Source organism: Macaca nemestrina, chromosome 14, assembly GCF_043159975.1.
Source record: "Macaca nemestrina isolate mMacNem1 chromosome 14, mMacNem.hap1, whole genome shotgun sequence".
In the NCBI taxonomy this organism is placed as follows: Eukaryota; Metazoa; Chordata; class Mammalia; order Primates; family Cercopithecidae; genus Macaca; species Macaca nemestrina.
Window position 1 is genome coordinate 36963234 of NC_092138.1, and position 24298 is coordinate 36987531.

The 24298-nt window shown below is 40.6% G+C and overlaps 1 long non-coding RNA gene across 2 annotated transcripts in view; it reads left to right on the forward strand.

Moving 5' to 3' along the window:
• The window catches only part of LOC105489131 (uncharacterized), a 126022-nt gene that overhangs the window by 81406 nt on the left and 20318 nt on the right, over positions 1 to 24298 (forward strand). For both annotated transcript variants that reach the window (XR_011613049.1, XR_011613048.1), the window contains 2 exons: positions 17306 to 17513; positions 22387 to 22502. This is a non-coding gene — a long non-coding RNA (uncharacterized lncRNA). The remainder of the gene's footprint in view (positions 1 to 17305; positions 17514 to 22386; positions 22503 to 24298) is intronic.

The window sequence follows — 24298 nt, forward strand, 5'->3', positions numbered from 1 at the left end:
TATTACGGATTCAATGTTGCTGCTTGTTTTTAGTCTATTCAGGTTTTTGGTTTCTTCCTCATTCAATCTTGGTAGGTTGTATTTGTGTAGGAACTTATCAGTTTCCTCTAGGTTTTCCAGTTTGTTAGCATATAGTTGTTCAGAAGAGCCTCTGATGATCATTTGCATTTCTGTGGTATCAGTTGTAAAGTCTCCTTTTTAATTTCTGATTATGTTTATTGGGTCTCCTTTTCTTGGTTAGTCTAGCTAGAGGTTTATCAATTTTGCTTATCTTTGTGAAGAACCAACTTTTTATTTAATTGATCCTTTATATTTTTATTAGTCTCTATTTCATTTAGTTCTGCTCTCATCTTTATTATTTCTTTTCTTCTGCTGATTTTCCATTTGGTTTGTTCTTAGTTTTCTGGTTTCTTGAGGCACATCATTAGATTGTTTATTTGAAATCTTTCTCTTTTTTTGATGTAGGCATTTATTGCTATAAACTTCCCCCTTAGCACTGCTTTTGCTGTATCTCACAGTTTTTGATATGTTGTATTTCCATTTTCATTTGTTTCCAGACATTTAATTTCTTCATTGACCCATTGGTCCTTCAGAAGCATGTTGTTCAATTTGTATGTGTTTGTATAATTTCCAATGTTCCTCTTAGTTTCAATTTCTAGTTTTATTGTGGTCTAAGAAGACACATGATATAATTTTGATTTTCAAAAATGTGTTGAAACTTGCTTTGTGGCCTAACATATGGTCTATTTTGGAAAATGCTTCACGTACTGGTGAGAAAAATGTGTATTTTGCCAATGTTGGATAAAATGTTCTATAAATGTGTATTAGGTCCATTTGCTGTAAGGTCCAATTTAAATCCAATGTTTCTTTGTTGATTTTCTGTCTAGATTATCTGTCTAATGCTGAGAGTGGGGTGTTGAAGTCTCCAGATATTATTGCATGGGAGTCTCTCTCTCTCTTTAGATCTAGTTAATATTTGCTTTATCAATCTGGGTGCTCTGGTGTTGGATGCATATGTATTTAGAAGTGTTATGGCTGGGCATGGTGACTCACTCCTATAATCCCAGCACTTTGGGAGGCTGAGGCAGTCAGATCACTTGAGGCCAGGAGTTCAAGACCAACTTGGCCAACATGGCAAAACTCCGTATTTACTAAAAAATAAAAAATATTAGCTGGGAATTGTGGCGCACACTTGTAATCCCAGCTGCTCAGGAGGCTGAGGCATGAGAATCACTTGAACCTAGGAGGTGGAGGTTGCCGTAAGCTAAGATTGCCAACTAAACTTCAGCCTGTTATTTTTTTTGAACTCCTGGCCTCAAAAAAAAAAAAAAAAAAAAAAAAAAAGAATTGTTATATCCTCTTCCTGAAATGATCCCTTTATCATTATATTATATAATAACTTTCTTTGTCTTTTTTTGATTCAAAGTCTATTTTATCTAATATAAGTAAAGCTTCTTCCACTCATTTTTGGTTTTCATTTGCATGGAATATCTTTTTCCATTCTTTTACTTTTAGTCTATATGTGTCTTTACAGGTAAATTGTCTTTCTTGTAGGTAGCATATAGTTGGGTTTTGTTTTGTTTTGTTTTTTAATTCATTCAGCTAGTCTATATCTTCTAAGTGGAGAATTTAATTCATTTACATTCAAGGTTATTATTCATATGTGAGATTTTGTTCCTGTCACATTGTTTATCGGTTTCTGGTTATTCTATATATCCTTTATTCCTTTCATTTTCTTTTATTTTTTTTGCCTTTGTGCTTTGGTGGTTTTCTACAATGGTACCATTTGGATCTTTTCATCATTTGTGTTTTTGCTTTAACAGTGGATTTTAGACTTTAATGTGTTTTCACGATGGTAACTCTTGTCCTTTCTCTGCCAGGTTCAGTACTCTCTTGAGCATTTCTTCCCTAGTCTAGTGCTAATCAATTCTCTCAACATCTGTTTGAAAATACTTTATTTCTTCCTCATTTATGAAAGATAATTTTGCTGGTTATAGTATCCTTGGGTGGCAGTTTTTTTTTTTTTTTTTCCTTTCAGTACTTTGAATATGTAATTCTGTTATCTCCTGGCTTGTATAGTTTCTGCTGGGAAGTCTGCTGTTAGTCTGATGGGAGTTTCTTTATAGGTGACTAGATGCTTTTCTCCTGTTATTTCTCTCTCTCTCTCTCTCCCTCTTTTCATTTCCCTATTGTCGCACTAGAGGATCTTGCTGTTTTTAGAATTCTCTTTTTCTTTGATGTTAGATAGTTTGACTATAACGTGCCACAGAGAAGACCTTTTTGCATTTTATTTGTTTGGAAATCACTGGGCCTTTTGTATCTGGATGTTTAAATCTCTTGATAAACTTGGGAAGTTTTTATCTATTATTTTATTTAAAAGGCTATTGAACTCTTCTTTGGTCTCTTTGCTGTCTGGAGAACTGATAATTTATTTATTTGGTTACTTTATGGTGAACCATGTATCACAAACGCTTTGTTCATTCTTTTAAATTCTTATTTATTTATTTATTTATTTATTTATTTATTGAGACAGAGTTTTGCTCTTGTTGCCCAGGCTGGAGTGCAATCGTGCAATCTTGGCTCACTGCAACCTCCGCCTCCTGGGTTCAAGCGATTCTCCTGCCTCAATCTCCCCAGTAGATAGGATTACAGGTATGTGCCACCATGCCTGGCTAATTTTGTATTTTTAGTAGAGACAGGGTTTCTCCATGTTTGTCAGGCTGGTCTTGAACTCCTGACCTCAGGTGGTCCACCCACCTTGGCGTCCCAAAGTGCTGGGATTACAGGCGTGGGCTACTGCCCCCAACCCCCTTTTATTTATTTTTGTCTGAATGAGTTATTTTAAAATCAACTGTCTTCAAGTTCTGAGATTCTTCAGCTTGATCTAGTCAATTGTTGAAGCTTTCAAATGTGTTTTGTATTTCATTCAATGAATTCTTCAGCTCCAATATTTTTGTTTGACTCTCTTTTATGATATTTCTTTAGTACATTTCTCATTCATATCCTGAATTATTTTTGTGATTTCTTTGTGTTGTTTTTCAGAATTTTCTTGTATCTCACTGAGCTGTTTGGTTGTCTAAATTTTGAGTTCTTTTCTGGGACTTCATTAATTTCTTTTTGATTAGGATCTGTTGCTAAAGAATTATTGTGTTTCTTTGGAGGTGTCATATTTCCTTGCTTTTTCACGATTGTTGTGTCTCTACATTGCTATTTGTGTATCTGGTACATTAGTCACTTCTTCCATTTTTTGGAATTTGCTTGTGTAGGGGATGATTTTTCTTGAAGATGTATCAATGATGTTGGTTGGGTGTGTGCAATAGTGTAGTCTCTGTATGATTTCTTTGATTATAAATAATATTGGTGGTATCTGTGATTTCCTCAGTGGCTTAGGGTGTCATTATTAGTAGAGGCTGTGAGGAAGTTTTGCTGGGGACTGGGATGACAGGTGGGCCAGTCTTCAGGCATCAGTGGTGGCAGCAGAGGGCTGAGCATGCCCGTTCTTGGGCCCCAGGGTGATATATGCTGGCAATGGTGTTAGTGGGTTCAGGTGGCCAATCTTAGGCATCCAGGTGGCTTGCTCAGCTGCCAGTGGTGGCAGTGGTAGGCTGGTCATGTGGGTGCATTTTTGGGCCCCCAGGTAATTGGTGTGGTGTGGGTGATGTCAGTAACAGTGGCAAGATGATCCTCTGGGTCCCAAGAGGTGCATGCTGGTGTTGGTGGTGGCTTCAATGGGTTGGGCAGCATGGTCCCCAGGCTCTTGGGTGGTGCATGTGGGTGGGTGAGTATTGTCAGTGTCATTGGCAGCGGATTGGGTGGGCCCATCTTCACCCTGGAGGGAGTACCCAGATGCCAGAGGTGGTAGCATGTGTGGAGTGTTCTCTAGGTCCTCAGGCAGTATGCTTGGGCTCGGGGGTGGGGGATGCCAGGCCGCGCAGGTCTGACCTCAGGTCCCTGGTGCTCTACAGGGGTGTCTTCAGCACTGTGCAGAGAGGAGAAGGAACCCTGCCCTCTGCACACAAATCTGAGCACAGAGGCCACACCGCCACCACTCGTAGCCTTTTATAGGCAGCCTTCCAGCTTGCCCACCCCAGCCCAGAATGGCAGCAACAGCAGCTGCAGCTGCAGCCGTGTGTAGAGTGGGGGAGGGCTCCCAGTCTCTATGTACAAGTCTAAGCACAGAGTTCGCCTTGCCAGTGGGGTCTGGGGACTCACCTGCCTGAGCTCCTCGTGGCAGTAACTGCCATGGCAGTGTGTGGAGGAGGGCAATGGGGTCTACTCTCCAGTTATGAGCCTGAGCACAGAGTCCATGCCGCTGCTGGGATAGGATTGCATTTCTCAGCCTGACAGGGAGCTCTCGGGGTCTGGAAAGCACATGCTGTGGTTTCCTTTGCCCAAGGGCTGCCTCTTTGGTTTGCTGCACTGTTCTTTCCCCAGAGAGTAGTACTCCTTGTGGATAGAGTACTGGGGACCCTGCAGAACCTTTGGGTCCAGCCAGCACTGTGCTATTGTAGCCTTCCAAGTGGACACTGGAAGATGTCAGTCAGGGCTCTAGAAATGTGGAGATATGGGGTCTGTGGTTCACAGGGTGACAGCTATGCTCTCTCAGTGGTGCTGTGCTGCAGCTGCTTGGGTCTTGGGGTTGTGAGTGATTCAGCCAGCATAAGTCATCTGTCTGCTACAGAGCCCTCGGGCCTCTAGACTACCTGCCCCTGCCAGTCCCAGGGTTTGTGTGGATAGAGGAGCTCTCTCTTGGTTAGGATTGCAGCAGATTGTAATGGGAATGTGACTGCTGAACATCTCTCACTTACACTTTTTCCACAATAGGAGTTTCTCTGTGTCCCTAACCAATCTCGGCCAAGCTGGCTGCTCAACTATTTCTCCTTCTGTGCCTCAGGTGTTCCCTGTGACTTGTCTGTTGAACTCCAGTGTTTGCTCCTAGGTGTTCTATTTGAGATGTGATTATCTATTCACCATTTTGGTTCTTTCTGGAGAGGGTGAGTGTTCAATGTCTCTAGTCAGCCATCTTGAAGCTAATCTATAATTTAACAAAATCTTCCCTTTTCTGCTAGTGCTCCCTGATCTTTATATAGTCCCAATTTTACTTTTTCCTCCTAAATTACCTCCTCAAGGCTTTGCCTTGCGCAACTTGCCTCCACATTTGGGCAACTGTCTATTCACTTGGTTTCCAATGTCGTCTGTTAACAACTTCCAAATTTACGTATCAAGCTCTGCTCTTACTCTAGCAGGATTAGATATTGCAATTCAGCCCTGGGTAAGATAAAGGGAGTGCAGGCAAAGTATAGCTAATTCTTGCAATTGCTTACCTGGGTTTGTTGGCAGCAGGTTCCTGAGATATGTGGAGGGAACAGGCCTAAGCTTTTTCTATGTTCGAATGCTCTCTGTGCCCTAAATATACTTGCTTTGGTCTGACCAAAGTAAAAAAGTTTGGGGTGGCAAAGAATTGGAATAGAGGGTCGGAAAAAATCAGTTCAGTGCAGTGGTTCACATGAGCCTGGGAATCAGAATGCTTGCGTGCAAATCCTGACTCTACCAGGCACTCACTGTGTGCTCTTCCTCAGACTTTGTGAATAGCTCTCTCTGTCTCTGGTTCCTTATATGTAAAAGGGAATAAAAATAGGATCTTTTCTCTAGAGTCACCATGAGAACTAAATGAGATAATGCATGTAAAATGCTGAGGCCTGCACAGAGAAGGACTCACTAAATCTTCACTATCTCAAGCCCTTTGGCTTGTTTTTCTCCCCAAAGTAGAGAAGAATGTCTTTTCCAAGAAGTCTATGACAGAAGGCAAAAGGCATTAATGTGGAAAGCTCTGTCTTTTGTGGAACAAAATGCTAAGCCCAGGTCTGGGGCTTTGTGGCCGGGATTCATTTATTGCTCATTATGAATAGGTTGATGAGAAGTAGGTGGGTAAAAGATGAGGGAAAAGCTTTATGATGAAGTTTATCCTGTTTTCTGGGCCCAGCTCTAGGAAAGCTGATTAAATGAGGTTGTGGCTGAACAGGGCTGCCCTACTTAAGGCTTTTGTCAGCACTTTCTTTGCAGATTCTAATTTCCAGGGCCTAGAAATGGCTGTGTTGAAAATATTCTCTGAGGACTTGAGGTTGGTGTGGAAGATCTTTATCAGGCACCAAATAATCCTGTCAAGCTTTAAACGAGGAACAGAGAGAGAAAGAAAAAAAATGTTGGAAAGAGAATGAAAAATGCAGACAGGGAAAGAGAAAGAAAGGGAGCAGAGATGTGGAAAGGTTAAAGGAAAAGGAGAAAAAGAGAAAAAAATTATTTTTAGGGTATCTTAGAAACTCCCCTGAAAATGGCACCTCTATCTCAGGCTTTTCTTCTTGCCCAGGCCTTCTGCTGTTATAATTAACTAGAAAGAGCTCTGCCACAGAGCTTCCTGCTGTCTGTCTGTTCCTATGGCGAGGTCCCTACTTCCACAGACCAACACACTCTCAGCCGCCTGCCCTTCTTCCTGACTGCCAATGTGTTTCCTTAGCTCCTTTTCCATCAAACACTCTACCAACCCGATCTCTGACTTCTTTAAAATTTTAGGCCAATGTTGTTGGTTCCCTAGAAGGATCTTTGATTCTCTTCTTGGAGGCTACTGAGTGGGCTGAGGACTAAAGATGAGGCTTGGACCAGAATCTATAAAGGAAAAGTGAGGCCACAGTTAGTTCTATCTGAATACCAACCCCAGTAATTCCAGATTGTTAGGTTCCCTTAGCATGAGGACTCCCAATCCCTGTGGCAGAGGCTGTGGTGATGACTTGAGAGGGTCCAAGGTTGGGTTTGCCATGTCAGGGCAGGCATGTGCGAAAGAGGTGTGGGTGGCCATGCCTCTACCTCTACAGCAAAGATGGAGGTTCTTATCATGCACTAAAGGGAGTCACTGCTCTCTGTCTCCCTTGCTCTGAGAACTGTGGATACAATTGGTTTTAATATACAGGGCCATATTTGGGAACTCCCTTGTTGCTTTCAATCCTTAGTCTATTCCCTCAACACTGGAAGTTATACCTGTGAAAAAGCAGCCTGAAGACTGAAAATTAGCATGTGGCTAATTTTCTCTCCCTTCCCAAACCTCAGGAAAACAATTATAGAGGAATAAAATATATATAAATCCATAAGCATAGAAGAGCAAAGGAGACAACTGCTAATGAAAACTTTCTATATATTTTAGGAAGATGGAATGTGGAGAGGGGACTGGTGGCTGACTGAACAAAATAGGGACAGTAACAACCTGAGTGTCCTCAGATGGGGGGAGCTTTAATCAGTGCTGCAGAACTCCAGAACGTCCCAGGACCTTCACCCCACCCAGGAGGGAGGGGTGAAGTGCAGAGCTGAAACCAGGGGTATTGGTTTGAAGTCTGAGAGCAGAGTGGCCTGCAGACTTCCCAGTACTCTTCTCCCCTCACCCAGCTAGGCCATCACTGCACTGGCCATGAGGTACAGAGAGGCAGGGTGTTAGCGATAAAACACAAAGCTGTAAATGGGAAATATTTAATAAAAATATACACACTGAATAGAACACCACCACCCTCTCACCCCTGCCTGCTCTTTCTTACAGAGCTTGCAGATATCTTATGTATAGGCATAGGTACAGCAGTGGATTGGATAATTCTTCTCTGAAAGAATTTGGGATGACACCAAATATAAGAGCCAGTTTTTAAGATGTTCACCCTGTGTTAAGAATCACACGTTGACAAGTCTCATATACATACACAGTATAGCCAATCAACTTTTAATAATTTGTTTCTAAATCTAAGTGACTAAGCAAGAAACACAAGACATTTGAAGAACTCTTCCAATGTATAGTAAAGGAACCAAAACCCAAAACAGGATCTATGAGGCAATGTAGAAAGGAAAAAAAAATCTAAAATTTACATAATCATATTTTAAGAGAGATGAGGAAAATATTGCAGTCTGGGTTCTCAGCCTTTAAAGCTCATATCAAGGGACTCATGTACAATGTCAACTGATAGGAATCTTGGGAGGAAGAGTAGTGATTGATTAGCACCTGCCTCTAACTCCTAACCTTCGGCCCTCGGGCTTAGGTATGCTCTAGAGAGCCAGATAAAAATATTAGGTTTATTAATGGGAGCCCCTTAGTTGCCAAAGGCCAGGGTAAAGCCAGGTCAGAGAATGCAATGAGGACCTACTGCCAGGGTTGAATCTAGACAAATGCTTCCTCTTGTGGGTGAGCTGGATCAGCTGAGCAGACTGATCTATCCCGACTTGCTGCAGGGAGAACCACTGCTCTCCTCCCAATGTCTGGTGCTGGCAGTGTCAAGAGCTGCAGGGAAGGTAGAAAGGCTGTGGAGGACTTTCATGTACCAGATAGTGAGCTTGCCACTTCTGGAAAACCAAGAAGGAACCCTGGAAATCCTTACTGCAGCATGCAGGAGGTGGCGTAGACAGAGGAAATGGAAATGATATGTCACTTTTGTTTCTTCCCCATACCAGTATGTGGCTTGATGGATTGGGCTCTGCAATCCCAGGTAACTCTTTTGAGGGGATGTGTGAATGAAGGGAGGAGAAAGAAACCACAAAGTGTGTCTGTCTCTCACTACCTTCCATAGACAGGGACATATAAACGGAATCTATGTAGATCTAGAGAGGGTGGAATAAGTGCCCCAAACAAGAACTGTGGGGCATTATTACCCTCTCATCACCGTATAATTACATGTGAAGGAAATTTTACGATCAATCATTGGTAGAAGAGACCTGGGAAGAGGATGCTGTGGACATTTTGACCCAAACAATCTTGGTGAGGAGTCTAACTCCTGGTCTCTTAACAGCAGGTGACATCATTTAGGGTAATGTCAGCATTAACAGGATAAACTACCAGAGGTAGGAATTAGTGTGAATTTTAGAGTCAGAAAAATCCATTTCTATTTAAGCTTTTCCAACCTTAATAGCTTTGTGACTATGAGGAGCTCTGTAATGTCTACCGGCCTTAGTTTCCCCATGTGTAAATTGTTACTTGGAATTGTTGCAAAATTTAATGGGAATTCATTCACCCCATTTATTCGACAAGTGTTATTTAAGCTTTGGATTTTTTGGCACCTATCATGTGTCGGGTGCTATGCTATGGATGTCATTAAAGAACTTGGCACTACACAGAAGTTAACAAATGGTAGTTTCTCCTTCAGAGGATTTTAGCTCTTTTAGTATTCAATAGTCCTAGTCAGGGCCGCATGAATTCAGAGCCTCGGCATAGGGGAATAGGGTTGGCTCTTTGGAAAGCAGGAGAAAGTCATTGTAGATCGTCACTCACTCTCTGGCTTGCATTAAGAATGTTCTGGCAGTATTTCTATCCTTCAGACCTGTCTGCACTTACTTAATTGTTCTGAACTCTGAAGCCTTCTATTAAGCAACAGCCATTTCCGCCCAGCTTGCCCAGTCCTGGCACCTCTAACCAGGGCTCAGATTCATCTTGGAGATACCATTTACGGTGGCAAGAAGCCCTTCAGTGTCGTGGCCTTTGCACTGTGGACCACTGGAGCTGAGGTCATCTCTTTTCCTCAGAGCAGAAATGGTCTGATGAGGTGCTCTGAGTCATGGGTTATGCAGCTGTCTGCTTAGGACTTGACAGAACGCAGCTGAGTAAGGATGACTCGCCACTTAATGGACATTAATTACTACTCACAGCATCCCTGTAGGTCAGAGGACAGAAGGATTCTGATGTCAGATCTGACATGCTGTCGCTGGCGGTAGGCTGGCACTTACGTTTGATCAGGGTTGTGGTTAGTTGAGCACAGCCAGAGGGACCCAGATGGACAGTCTTGCCAAACTTGCAGAACATTCACAGTTACTTTTTTTTTTTCAGTGACATTTACGTCATGAACTTTGTCTTTGTTTTCCCCATCCCAACTTCGTACTCCATCCCCACTCCATACCAATTTAAACAAGTACGCCTGAGAGGTGCAGAGTCTAGTTTCTGAGCTCTGCCTTCTTTGATGGAATTAAAACCAGTGCTTCTAGAGAGCATGGGTTTATCCGAAGTCTTCGCTTACCAAATCCCTGTATTGTAGCTTTGCGATGCTACTAAGTGTAGAGCGGATTAAAAAGCAAGAATAATTAATAGCATTACAAATTGGAGAAGCGAATGGCAGTCTTCTTAATGCTAACCTCTGGTTCCTGTAATAAAGCAGAGATTTGTAGGAGCTCCTACGCAGTGCATCATTTTAAAACATCATCTCCGAAGCACTCGTTCGTTCCATTTTAGCCTAGGTGGCATATGGAAGGTGTCAGCTGTGAATATTTATTGGGATTAAAATGCACTAAGAGGTGAATGCTGAGGGGAAGCATCTTGTGATATTAATAGAGCACATATATGTCATCCAGAAGATGGCTGATGGGCTGGCCCTCCTGCTCTACAGTAGCTGGATCATGATTCCTTCCGGAGGTGGTGCAGAACAATGCGGATTGGAACAGCGCTGCATCATCTTCAGCTGCTTGGACTTTAGACGCTTGAATTCAAGTGCAGGTTGGGGAGAAGTTATCTGGCAGAGAAAATAAGAGGCAGGTTTTCCCTGTTGTTAAGTGAGGAGTTTAACATTGAGAAGAGAACCTTCAGCTTTGGCATTGCCAATGAGAAATGCATGGCCTCTCTCCATTTAGGTGGTAAACCCATCAAGACAAAAGAGCGCTTGTCTCAAAAAGAAGGCTGTAGAGGTGAACACATTCAAGCCAAAGGAAGGGCTTTCATTTTTTACTTCATAAATACGTGGAAGTGGCATTTATGCTGGTGCCTTGGACTTTTGAGTTTAAAACAGTTGAAAGGGCCACAGTTTACAGGCTTATCAACAGATAAAGCATATTAAGTATTAATTCCTGTTTAACTCACTCTTGTTCACATTGGAGGTTTTCCTTTAAAAGTAGTCTAAAGTTTCATAGCAAAAATCTTACTTTTTAACCTTTTTGTTAAGGTGATAATTTAATATTATTAAATCTACCTAATGTACAGTTCTGTGAGTTTTGATAAAGGTGTACAGTCATATAACCCACACCCAATCAAAATATACAACAGTCTCATCCCCACCCTCCAAATGTGCGTGTCCCTTTATATTCAATTTCTCAGTCCCTGAAAACCACTGATCTGTTTTCTGTGTCTGTAGTTTTGCCTTTTCCAAAATGTCCTATAAATGGAATCATATGTAGCCTTTTTGGTCTGGCTGCTTTCACTTACCATATTGCATTTGACATTCATCTACGTTGTGGTGTGTATCAGCCACTTTGTTTCTTTTTTACTGCTAAGTATTCTATAGATGCGCTGAAATTTGTTTATTCAGTTCTTAATAGGGAGATGTGTGGATTGTTTCCAGTTTTTGGCAATTATATATAAAGTCACCTCTGTACAGGTTTTCAAGTGACCATAGTTTTCATTTCACTTGGGTCAATACCAAGTAGGAGGCCAATCTGTGTGGTAAGTGCATGCTTCACCTTCTAAGAAGCTGCTGCACTGTTTTCCAAAGTAAGTGTACATTTTTAAATTTTCACCAGAAATGGATGAGATTTTCAGTGCTCCACATTTTTGACAGCACTTAATATTATCGATTTTAATTTAATCATTATTATAGATGTCTATTGGTATATCATCATCGTTTTAATATGTATTTCTGTAGAGACTGTTGATTTTGAGTGTCTTTGCATTATTTGCCATATGTAATTTATTTTTGATGGAGTTTCTATACATCTTTTACCCATTTGAAAGCAAATTGTTAATTTGATAGAAAAGTAGTGTTTTAAATTTTTTTGGTTAGGTTGCTGTTTTCAACTGTTATCTATATTCTCCTCTACCCCACAAAGCCTTTAGCCACCTGAAATATATTGAGATCAACATTTAGTGTGAATAGAGCCACATTTTCTCTAAGTCAGACAGCAGAAAACTATATATGGAGCATTTTTCTGGATGTCTTTGGAAATAAAAAATAACTACTTCCATTCCCCCTGGAGGAGCCTACACCATCCAGTAAAATGGGGTCATTAAGCCAAGTTCTTCTTTATAGGAGAAGAAACAACCATAGCCGCTTCTTTAAGAGGGTAACTTGTTTTTCCTAGAGCTATAAGACACCAGAGGATTATAGAATTCTGGTTTTTAAAACAGCCTGAGGATTTCCTCAGGGCAAATATTGATTATTTGTAACTTGAAGTTTTAAATCATGCTTCAAATGTCATTTTAAAATATAAGAAATCGATGTAACTGTAAAATTGACATAGTTACTTTAGATATGATACCAATAGAAGCCACAGCAACCTTCATTATTTACCAGATTGAAGAAAAAAATAAATAAGACCTTGAAATATTTTACTGTTTTAGTTGGATATACTTGTAGTGAACTTCTGTTAGGAATTTTTTTTTTTTTTTTTGCAGCTCCCGGTGTTTCCTTTCTTGAGGACCACCTTTCTTTTCCATGTCATTTTGCATCTTCCGCTGGGATGGGCCCTCACCAGCGGTGTTTGTAGTACATCATCCCACCCCTTGGCCAGAGCTGATGTGGTCAGAGGTGATTCATTCTGGGCCAATAAGATCTCCTCAATTGATGCCGAATCTGACATGATGCTAATTTGGGAGTCATGATATTTCTTGCCATGTAGACATGGAATTAGAGAAACTGAGTCTACAGAAAGAATAAGCAAATACATAAATAAAAATAAGGCTGATTCTTGGAAAGACCAAGATGACAGACACAGAAAGGCCACTACCTAGTTAAACTCACTTTCCTAGATGGCCCAGGCCTCAGTTTCTGCCCTTTTACTATACTATACTTTTCTATGCTTAAAAACCATGAGAATTTCAATTTCCATTTAATTCCCCCTTAGGTTAAAGGCAGATTAAGTTGGTTTACGATATTACAATCTAGAGAGTCTCAGGCTGGGTGTATTGGCTCATGCCTATGATCCCAGTATGTTGGGAGACTGAGACAGGAGCATCGCTTGAGCTCAGGAGTTCAAGATTAGCCTGGCTAACATGATGGGACCCTGTGTCTACAAAAAATAAAAAAATTAGCCAAGTATGATGGCACATGCCTGTAGTCTCAGCTACTCAGGAGGCTGAGGTGGGAGTATCACTGGAGCCCATGAGTTCAAGGCTGTAGTGAGTCATGATTGCACCACTGTACTCCAGCCCAAGTGACAGAGCAAGAACCTGTCTCAAAGAGAGAGAGAGAGAGAGAGAGAGAGAGAGAGAGAGAGAAAGAGAGAGAGAAAGTCTTAACTGAGATAGCACTGGATGATCTTGGTTAGGAAACCCATCTGAGTTGGCAGCCTGAAAGAATTCCAAGTGGCAATTGTCATAAATATTGAGCTTTATAATGCCAGGTGAATAACTGGAATTGAGAGTGGAGACAGTCAATCTGAAGATAGGTTTCAAGGAAGGTGGAATCACTTCTTTGTTTTGAGGTCTAGTCAGATTCCTAGAGTCTTAGATTGGGAATGAATCTTAGAGGTTATATAGTTCATTTTGTTCAACTTTTCACACAGGGTGGAAGGCCTCTCTCTTAAATTCAGAGAGTTAGTCCATCTGGCCTCTGATTATGTCAGTTGGTTTAATTCAGGCTCTACACAGGCCTGGGAAGACAAATGTTATTTTCTATATTAAATTTCACATTTCTCCCCACAAATCTTCTTCCAAATATTTCAAGACAGTTGTTGCTCTTGGGATTCCTCCTTCTCATTCACTTCTGGGGCCATCCATAGATAATGAAGATATTTTTGCCAGCAGCATTCCAATTTGGATTCAAAAATACTAATGAAATTTGCTTTTGGTTTCCTGGTTGTCTGTTGATGAGTCATGCTTACAAACTGCCTCACTTCATATCTTTTTCAGTGCATTGTAGTCCACTGAGTGTTTAAGGCAAGGACATTTTCGACAATACGGAAAGACTTACCTCACACAGGTGCTGCTTGTGTCAAAAGAGTGAGCCCTGCTAGTTGGAAGCCAACACAGACTTTTGGTGGAAAGAAGAAGAAGTAGCATCTAGATACCTGTACCCAATAGGTGATCAACCTATTAAGTGAAATGAGTGAATTACTTGTGATCAAGTCATAGCTGTTTTATGTAGAAAGGGTTTGTTTGTACCGTTTTCCCAAACTAGAAAGAAAGTAGCCTGGAAGTTTGTAACTATATTTCCCTCCCCTCACTTCAGAACAACAGCAAATGTACTGTCTACAAGAAAAGTGCCATTTTGCAGTTAGTTTTAAAGTGTCACAGACCAGCTGGAATTGGAAGTTCTTGGAACTTTAGAGGTGTTGGACTGTGTCAGACTGATAAATTATGTAAAACCTGTTTCCCTGAGTATTATTAATCATCCTCAAGCAAATGAAGACATGCTAATTAATTTGTGGTGGTTTTCACCTGCAAATGCCAAAGGAACTAAACCAAATTAAATCTTCTATTCTCTTCAAGACCAGCACCCTGTTAAATACCCTATGACTTATCTAATTCAATTTGAAAGATGTGATTCTTTGGAAACGTATTTTGCCTGTGGTTTCAAAATCTTAAAGGCGCTTTATTGAATGTGTACCCCAAAGTTTTGTACTTAGGGACTTGGAAAATGAGTGGAGGAAATTCATTGCTATGATTTATAGAGGACCCAGCATATACAAGATTCTGTATTAGATAGTTTACCCGTATTAGATGCTCTCTCATGGGTAGGTATTACCAAAGCTATAGGAAGTAGGAATTATCATTCTAGTTGTATTAAGAAGGAAACAGTCTCAGAGATTTTATATAAATTTCCCAGGCCACACAGTTTATTAGTATGGAGCTAAAATGCAAATCCAGGGCTGTCCAACTCCACAGTTCATGCTCTTTCCACTTGTACCATGCTCCTCCCAAGGAGACAATCTATTGTGTGTGTGAAATGGAGACAATCTATTGTGTGTGTGAAATCTCACCAGCTAGACACCAAAGGACCATGCATTATAGACTTTGCATGGTATTTTAAGAATTTGGATTTCTCATTTAATTTCCTCCATTGGAGAAAAGTCTCAAAGAAAAAAATTTTAGAGTCTTCTAATGATTTTCACAAGAACAGCATTATGCGCAATACTACCCCATTCTCACCCTCCACTACATGTGTACTTGGCTATTTCTGAGCCAGGTCATTTCTCTTCGGTAACAATTAAAATATTATTGCTCAGATGAGAGATGCCTTTCCACTCATGAGCCATGTTTAATGTGCCTCTGAAAGCAAGTGGTCTCTGAACATCCAAGAAGGACTCTGTACCCAATAGGTGATCAACCTATTAAGTGAAATGAGTGGGAGAGACTGAGAGAAAGTAGTAGACTCCGATTGGCCACAGATGGTTTGCAAAAGATGGAACTGGGCATCTTATATCCCTGTCTAGATCAATGTTCCAGAGTCTCTTCCGTATCACTGTGACTGTAAAAATTAAATTGAAGGCTCACTTGTGGAAAGTTCGTTGTCATTACTAGCATTTTTCTTGGCAATTACTTGGCATACCCACAGAGGTAAGAGTGCTGGCGAATGCTCCACAAGACTGTTTAGATGTCAGAGTGGAGTCCTCTAATGTATTTCCTGACAGCAAGCCCCATCCAGGATGAATGTGCTTGGCCAACATCCAGAGCTGGGCACACTCCAGGGAAGAACCTAGGAAGTAGGATTCTGGCCAAGGTGTCTCGGGTCTTTTTGTGGGGGTTTGGAGCTTCCTTTTCTTCATGCATGTTTGGCTAGTTACCAGCCCTCTTTCAAGGACTCAAAGGCACTGAACTGTTAGAGGAGGAAGCCCTATGGAACACTTTGCTGAAGACAAAGATTATGTAAACTGATGTGCATTCGGCCTCTTTTAGGAAAAGGTATAATTATCTTCACCTTCACTTCTTTTGTTTATTTCATTCTCTCCCAGTTATGGAAATACCTGTGGTCTCAATAAAGATTTCAGACTCGGGCATCTCCCTTCTTCACCATTTCAAGTAACAGACATCCCTGTTTTGTCAAAGAGCTAGTGAGATGTACAAGAGCATGTACTTCTGAATCTTGTGTGTGTCACTAACTGTCACGTAGGGCAAGTCACGTTCTCTCCAAGCCACATTTTCCTTTCTCACCTGTCAAATGGGATGATCATGCCTGCCTCACAAGGCTGTCCTGAATGAAAATTCAATGTGAATGGAATTAGCACAGAGTCTGACTTATGGAAGATGCTCAAAAATGTTTGATTGCTAAAATGAAGACCATTGCTTTTTACTTTTGAAAGTCCCCAGAGTCCTCCCTTATCACACACAACATGCTGCACATACACACACAATATTTCTGTTTTTTTTTTTTTCCAGGCAAACATTTCCATATTATGTGTTACTGCTTGCAAGTTGCAGTCAGCATTAAGTTAAATTTTTCTCACATTTCTTCTCCTGCCCTGTCCTCCTCCATAGCATAGAACAAGAGAAATATGAGTTAGAATTGCATTGTGTATTGCTAATTCTTCCCTGACTGCTAGTAGAACCACCTTTCACATGCGCACACACAGACGCATACCCTTTCCATTTTGTTACCCCATGTCTTCCTTTTCAGATGTCCTCATTGTACATGTTTTTCATTGTTAGACATGCTTCTTCTGGAATCAGACATAGTAAAAGTGTCCACTTGGATACAGCACAGTAATGTGTGTGTTGGGTGGCATTGGCAAACCCTTATGCAAAATGAGAAAAATGCTCCTACCTTTATAGGCAGGTCAAACGAGAAAGTGGGAGAGCTGTTGGGGGAGTAGCTGCTTTCCTCAGGAAGAAAGAAGGGAGAATAGGTGGCAATGGGTGAGTTTTTATTTTCCTTGAAACTGAGTTTTGGGTGTCAACTGTCTCAGAAAGAAAATCAAAGCAAATCCCTCTGTTCCACTGCCCTTCATAGGGAAAATACAGTAAATTGGTCCTCTCTTTGCTAGGCTCTTCCAAAGGTTTATATCCTTGCTGAAATAATCTTCAGGAATCACTTCTAAATTTCACGACCTTGTTCACTGTTTTTTTTACTAGCCATTCTTACATCAGTTTTACCATCTCCTAGCTGTAAGGCATCTGGTAAAGCCAGCTAAATTTCTATGGGTTAGCACGGTGCTTACCCAACAACATGGGCATGGTAGACAGCCTCCAGGATGGTCCCAAAGACCCTTGCCTCATGATATGCACATACTTGAGTAGTTCTCTTCCACAATGTGCTGTGGTTTGTGTAACCAACAGAATATGGGAGAAGTGATGGTATGTCATTTTTAAGATTATAAAAAGATACTGCAGTTTCTATTTTGATCACATCTTTCTTGCATCACTTGCTCTAAGGGAAGCCTGCTGCCGTGTGTTGAGGATCCTCCAGAAGCTCTGTGGAGAAGCCCATGTGGTGAGAAACTGAGGCCTTCAGGCAACAGCCATGTGAATAAACCTTCATGGAAGTGGGTCTTCCAGCCCAATCAGGTCTTCAGGTGACTGCAGCCCCAGCTGACAGTTTTCACAGCAAACTAATGAGAGACCCTGAGCCAGAGCCACCTGCGTAAGTCAATTCCAGATTCCTGACTCTCAGAAACAGGAAAATAAATGTTTATTGTTTGAAATCCTGTCAAAAACTGAGAAGGATCTGAGATTTTACCCTCTTTGCACACCAACAAATTTTTATTTTCTATTCAAAACAGTTTTATGAATATCAGTAGAAGTCATGACTCCTAAGTCAGAGAAAAAGACTTGTATTATTTACAGCACAGCAGTTAGCATGAGCTCATGTTTACATTGGTTTCTCTTGCCCCCTAAACCCTAAACCCTGAAAGGGTGATGTGGGGGGTGGGCACAGGTGGATGCTGTACACACAGTTGGTTTGCCTCCCAACTAAAGAAATCCCAATCTTCTATAAAAGTACTTCAAGAAAACCTGCTCAAACATTGTCCTGGCAGTAGACATTAACTTTATTATACTGGATGGCAAACAAATCTGGCCTCTGTCCCAAAGGAATACACCCAGTCTATCTTCCAACATTGTTTGCTGTGTAAATATTCTGGAAAAGAGTCTGGACCAAAAGCTGTCAGTGTCTCTGCTCACAACACACACAAGGCATCCAATGGAGACTTGTCTGCTGGCAGCCACTGAGTTTTGGAATAATTTTCTGTGCAGCAATAGATAAGTAATCCGATGGGAGGTCTGTGTCTAGGCCTCACCTGTCAAAGTCACTGTACTGAGGGCATGTGTAGTAGAGTTGTATCTATTGACAGAGAGTGAGCGCAAGGGTTTTAGACTTAAGGAGTAAGTGAAGGGACAAGTAGGTCCTCTGGTTTTAGAGGGCGATAAAGAAGGAGAAAAGGAAAAAGCGACAGAGGGAAGGAGCCAAAAGGTGGAATTTACTAGAATTGACAAGTGTAGCTTTCTCTTGTAGCAAAGATTTTTACCTAGAGAATAGATTTGTAAAATGAAAGAATTCACTACTTAGTATCTTGCTGTGTTTAAAAACCTCTTCTCATCTTCACTAGCAAGTTGTCCTATGACATTGTGGGGGTGTTGCTAGTGGATATTTTTCACACTTTTTGGTCCCTAGTGAAGGAAAATGAGGTGTAGTTAATTTTGAGCCAATCCATAGAGAACCCAACTTAGAGAATTCTATTTAAAAGACACATCAAAGAAAGCACTTAAAAGATGATTTTTGTTTACTTGCTTTATTCTGTGAAAAAGAGGAATCAAAGACATCTGGGTTTTCTGCTGTCAGGCAAATATCTTCTATTCTCCTCTTGAAATCAATTGAGGGGCTAAATAATTAAGAATGATTTTAATTTGAAATGATACTTGGTCTTATGTTTCATTTGATTTTAGAAATATTTGAACAGCCTTCCCTTAATGAAGTCATTTTTAGACACCCAGAATGAGTATAACTGACAGTTAAAAAGTAAAACCAAAAGTGTGAATGAGCTTCCATCAGCGCATAAGAAAAAGAGGACCTAAGATGCTTGATAGATGACATTACTTCAGGCTTCACTCATCTGGCATCTGTTGATAGGACAGGGCTCAGGGATACTTTATTGGTTTTCCAGTATGTAATGCCAGAGCTGGTTATTGACATTTGCAGGAGCATCTCTCAATAACAGCACCCAGGGCAAGTTATAGCCTTGATTATAGCTCGGGGAATTTAAAAGCAGGTTAAATGTGAGCTCTCTAATTTCTCTCCTAGTTTCTTCATCTCTTAAATGGGAATACTTATCTCAATGTTATTGTGAGGTTTAAATGTGCTAAAGTAGATAAAGAGTGTAGCACTGTGCTTGGCTTATAATAAATGCTCAATAAATGAAAGTTTTTAAATTATTTTTATTATTTTGAGACAGGGTCTTGCTCTATCACCCAGACTGCAGTGCAGTGGCATGACCATAGTTCACTGCACAAGGCTTGTATTGTTAATCCTCAAAGATACTAGGCATGCCCTTCCTTGGGCTACATTATGTCATTTCAAATGCAGTAGAGTTCCATTAGATGACATTTGGCTCTATCATGTTCTATTTGATTGCATTACAGGCCAATTCATAGTTCTTATTTATACAATGTTAGCTATGTGCCTCTCTTTCCTGATGTATGGAAAAGTCTCTCAATAAATGCTGGCTCTTGGTCTTGTCACTTGATATAGCAAAATAATAAATACCACCCAATGACCAAACTTAGCAAAGCCTGGTTATTTTCAAAGCATATTGATTTCAACTTTTTCTTAAGCAGAAAGGCTGTTTATGGAAAATTTCCCTAGAGGTTGAATTCCTAACAGTTTCAAACTATTTTGTGTTTAAAAACCACGAACCTGGTCCAAAAGGAGGCCAGGACTATGAGTTGTCCTGCAGGTGTGAGTAGAGGTGTTGTGCTCACACTTTTTGCCCTTCTGGAAGGATCTTTTTATGGGGCCCCTGGTGATGTAGTCAGCAGGCATTATCACATGTAGCATTCCCAGGGGTTGTCACAGACTGGAGAAAATCACCTTGCAGTTCAGACAATGATAAGGTCTTTGCTATCCAAGGGGCCTCACGGTATGCTTGAGAAGGGACTGAGGTTATGGCAGATGCTGCCAGAGCCCAGCCACATCTCCTGGGCACCCATTACTCCTGTGCCTGCCTATCCTATGGCTTCTATCTGCAAGGACTTTGACTCTTTGCTTAGAGTTTTCTCTGACTGTGGAAGATCTCTTAGCCCAAGGGCAGGGCATGTTGGAAGTAAGGCTAAGCACAGAGGAAGTACAGCCCTTGGGACCGAGGGACTTGACAGGTAAACACCAAGCCCCCTTGCTCTCCATGTGGGAAAAATTCAAGATGTGTTCTACACTGCCTTCCTGTCTTCCCCCATGTGATTGAGCCTCCATTTGCCCATAGTGGTATCATGCTTCATAATATTCTCTAGACTGGCTTCTTTCCCTTTCCTCTCTTAGTTCTCTACTTCCTTAATGATGCTCCTTGGGATATCTCCCAAGCAAACTACTCCAACTCATATCCTTGTTTCAGAGTTTGCTTTGGAGGAAGCCAATCTACAGCAAAGGATATGCTCCCATTGCTTCCCTTCTCCCATCAGCTCTGCAGGTTCCTCAGATTCCCTCATCCGTGTACCTGTCTCCTGTTCTTCATAGGAACGAGGGAAAGAAAGAGGGACTTGACATTCTGACCAACACTATATGGGTGATTTTAAATCCTTCATCTCATTTCAATACTACGATGTAGTATTTCCATTTTACAAATGAGAAAACTGAGGTGGGAGGACTAAATATCTTGATTGAGGTAATGCAGTGTCTAGATGGAAGACATAGGTCTTGATCCCAGGTTTTCTGACTTTGTTCTAAAATAGTCTCATTCCAGTTTATCTCTGAAGGTGTGAACAGATCAGAGGAGGAATAAAGTTTATCTCCTTATTGTGTTATAAATTTTTAAAAGGCACATCAATCACATCATGTTACTCTGAAGGTTTCATGTAACAAGTAGAATAAGATTCTAGCTCTATCCTATGGCCTGCCCTGCCCTACATGAGCTGTCTCCTGCTTAAATCTTTGATCTCACCTTCTGGCCCTTCCCCCTCTCTCACTCTGTTCTGTGCATACACCAAGCTAATCCCACTTCATGGTTAGCCTTTGTCCTTGCTGTTTTCCTGCATGGAATGCTCTTCTTCAGATCCTTTGCAGGCTACCTCCTTGTCATCATTCCAGTCTCAGCCCAAATGTGACTTCTTCAAAGGAAGTCCCTGACCATTCTAACTAAACTACCTGTCCTTGCTCCTCTCTCCCTGCCTGGTCCCAGGCATTTCCCATCCAGGTGTTCTTTTTTTTTTTTTTATTAAAAAATTTTTAAAAAAATATATATTCAATGAGCTTATTTGTTTCTGGTTTGTTCTCTCACCCCAGCCTCATATAAGCTGATTGAAGGCAGGGACCTTGCTTGTTTCATTCATTACTGTTTTCCCAGGGCCTAGAATAGTGCCTGGTGCACAGTTTTTGTCAAATGTATACCTGCATAAATGAAACTGAGGCAGTAGAGAAAAAAAAATGTAGGCATCTATCTGATAGGGCCTTAAAACATATTTGGTGTATAACTAAGATTTATTTACCCAACTCTTTGTAACCAGCAGAATTAATATAACTTGAAAGCAAATGCATCTTGCTGACATTTTGGAACCTATGTGCACGCATTAATACCGATCAAATTAACTGTGTGTTTCACAGCCTGCCATTTGGATGAGAGATGCTGGAAAGGGAGAAGGTGGACAGCTTCTTAGCCTCTTTTTTTCTGGCATATTTAACGACATTCCAGTAAATCCGGCTCTCGGTTTGATTAAAGATTGTTTGGGGTATGGAGAAAGAGTATGGAGACAGTCTTAACAATCATTTACATTTTGGACTTTACTCAAAAAACAAAAATGTCATTGTTAAAAGGCTTACAGCTTAAGTCCTCAGAAATTTAATTTTGGCTTTTTTATCTCTTTTATTTTGATATTTGTATTTTTGCCCAACGATTTTTTTTTTTAGGGGAAGTGAGAGAGAAAGGGACACGCCTGTGCTCCCATATTTGTTTTAGTAACATTCCCTGATTTTCCTGATTACAAAAGTTACTTAGATTCCTTAGAACATTTGGAAAGTAAAACAAAGTAAAGAAGATAATAAAAATTATTGTAAGTCTATTTCTTAACAACTGCTAATATATTTATGCATTGCATTCCAGTTGTTTTTCTATGATTATGAATATCTATATGTATAGTTCTTCGATTCTAAGATAATATCTGTTATAAAATGGGATATTTGTTTATTTATTACTTTTCCTTCCCTTTCCTTCCCTTCCCTCGTTCCTTCCTTCCTTCCCTCCCTCCTTCCCTCCTTTCTCTTTCTCTCTCTGCCTCCCTCTTTCCCTCCCTCCCTCCCTCTCTTTCTTTCACAGGGTCTCACTTTCACCCAGGCTGGAGTGGAATAGTGCAATCCTGGCTCACTGCTGTCTCAACTTCCTGAGATCAAGTAATCCTCCTGCCTCAGCCCCCCAAGTAGCTGGGACTACAGGTGCGCACCACCATGACCAGCTAATTTTTATATTTTTTATGGAGACAGGGTTTTGCCATGTTGCCCAGGCTGGTCTGGAACTCCTGGACTCAAGCAATCTGCCTCGGCCTCCCAAAGTTCTGGGATTACATGTGTGAGCCACTGTGCCTAGCCTATGTATTACATTTCAAGAAAAACAAAGTTAAAAGTATATTTCTTTTTTCCTAAAAAAATGGCAATTGGGTACCATTTTCTCTGCACAAAACTTGAGAATGAGTTTCCTTCCCATTATGAGTTTAAAGTTTCTTCTAAATCACTTTGGGCCAGTCTTAATTCTGCATATCATCTCTGTTTTGTGTTGCTCCTGTAATGTGTGCTTCAAATTTTGATTTCTTTGACATCTATAGCCTAACGTCAAAATATAGTAAACAATGCAGTTGACCCTTGAACAACACAAGTTTGAACTGCATGGGTCAACTTATATGTGGATTTTTTTTTTCAGTAAAAATTACACCAAGGGTGCCTGCCTCTCCTGCCTCCCCTCCCAGCTCCTTTACCTCTTCTACCTCTGCCACCCCGAGACAGTAACCCCCACATTGTTCAAGGGTCAACTGTAATGGGATTTTATCCACATTCCCTATTTTGTTAAACTCATAATTTTTTCTTCTATTGAATTACACATCACAAGTCTCTCTTGAAATTTAGCCAGAAGCTTTTACTCATGGATTTTTCAGTGCCCAAATAACAGTCCTTCATAATGCATGAATCAGTCACACCAAACTCTCCAAGCTTTTAAGATTTCATGATATATTTGGAGGGACTGGGCACCGTTCCCATATGCATTGCAAGAAATGACAAGTATGTCACAACTTAATCTATTTGGCAGCTTGCAAGTTCTTTTTGATATAAATTATTAAATGCATCCTAATTTTAAAAAAATCAAGAGGTAAAAAATGCATCATAGAATCAAAGATATATGGTATATGTGTAACAATGTGAATGTCTTTTTATTTCAGCATTTTTTTTTCAACTCTGTTGCACACTAGGGTTGCATGGATTTTAAAGATAAATCTATAACAAAGCCACACCCTCAGACCTTCTAGAGGGGCCTAGGAACTAATATATATATAAAAAATAAGACCAAAAAAACTTCTCAAATTCCAATAAGCAGGCTGATTTGAGGACCACCATTTTAATAATTGGTGTACTAGATTACTCTTGCAGTGGGAACTGACTTTGGGAAATACCTAGTTCAGCAGCCTAGGATAGAAGGCAGGATTTAGAGAGAACTGTTGTCCAGGAATCTCAGTGACAAAAGAGAATGTCTAGTGGCTTTGCATAGGAAAATGAGAGGATTTATTTTATTGCTTGAAAGGAGGAGAGGTAGAGAAGAGAGGATGAGGAAAGATGTGCTCATGAAATATGAAACCGAGTGACTTAATGTGCAAATGAGCCATTGGAAGTTTTCCTGTGGTGAGGTAGCTAACATAATTTTTGAAAATGATAATGTTCAATTTGTAATGATTTGCATATTGTTATATGAACTTTTCCTGCAACTTTCTTCCAAATGCTTGATTCTATTATACTCTTGACTGCTTTATGTAATTATTTTCTTGGTAGAAATTGAATAGTGGGGTTTGGGCTAAGAAATAAAAACCTAAAGAAATTGAGGAAGGAGCTGAGCTAACACTCTAAAATATGGACTGATGCAGGACCAAAAAGAGGATTGTGGAGCTGAGATGACCATGAATATATCATCCCTCAGGAAATCTTAGAAAGAGGTTTGCTTTGTCATATGGCATGGAATTAGTAGCTTA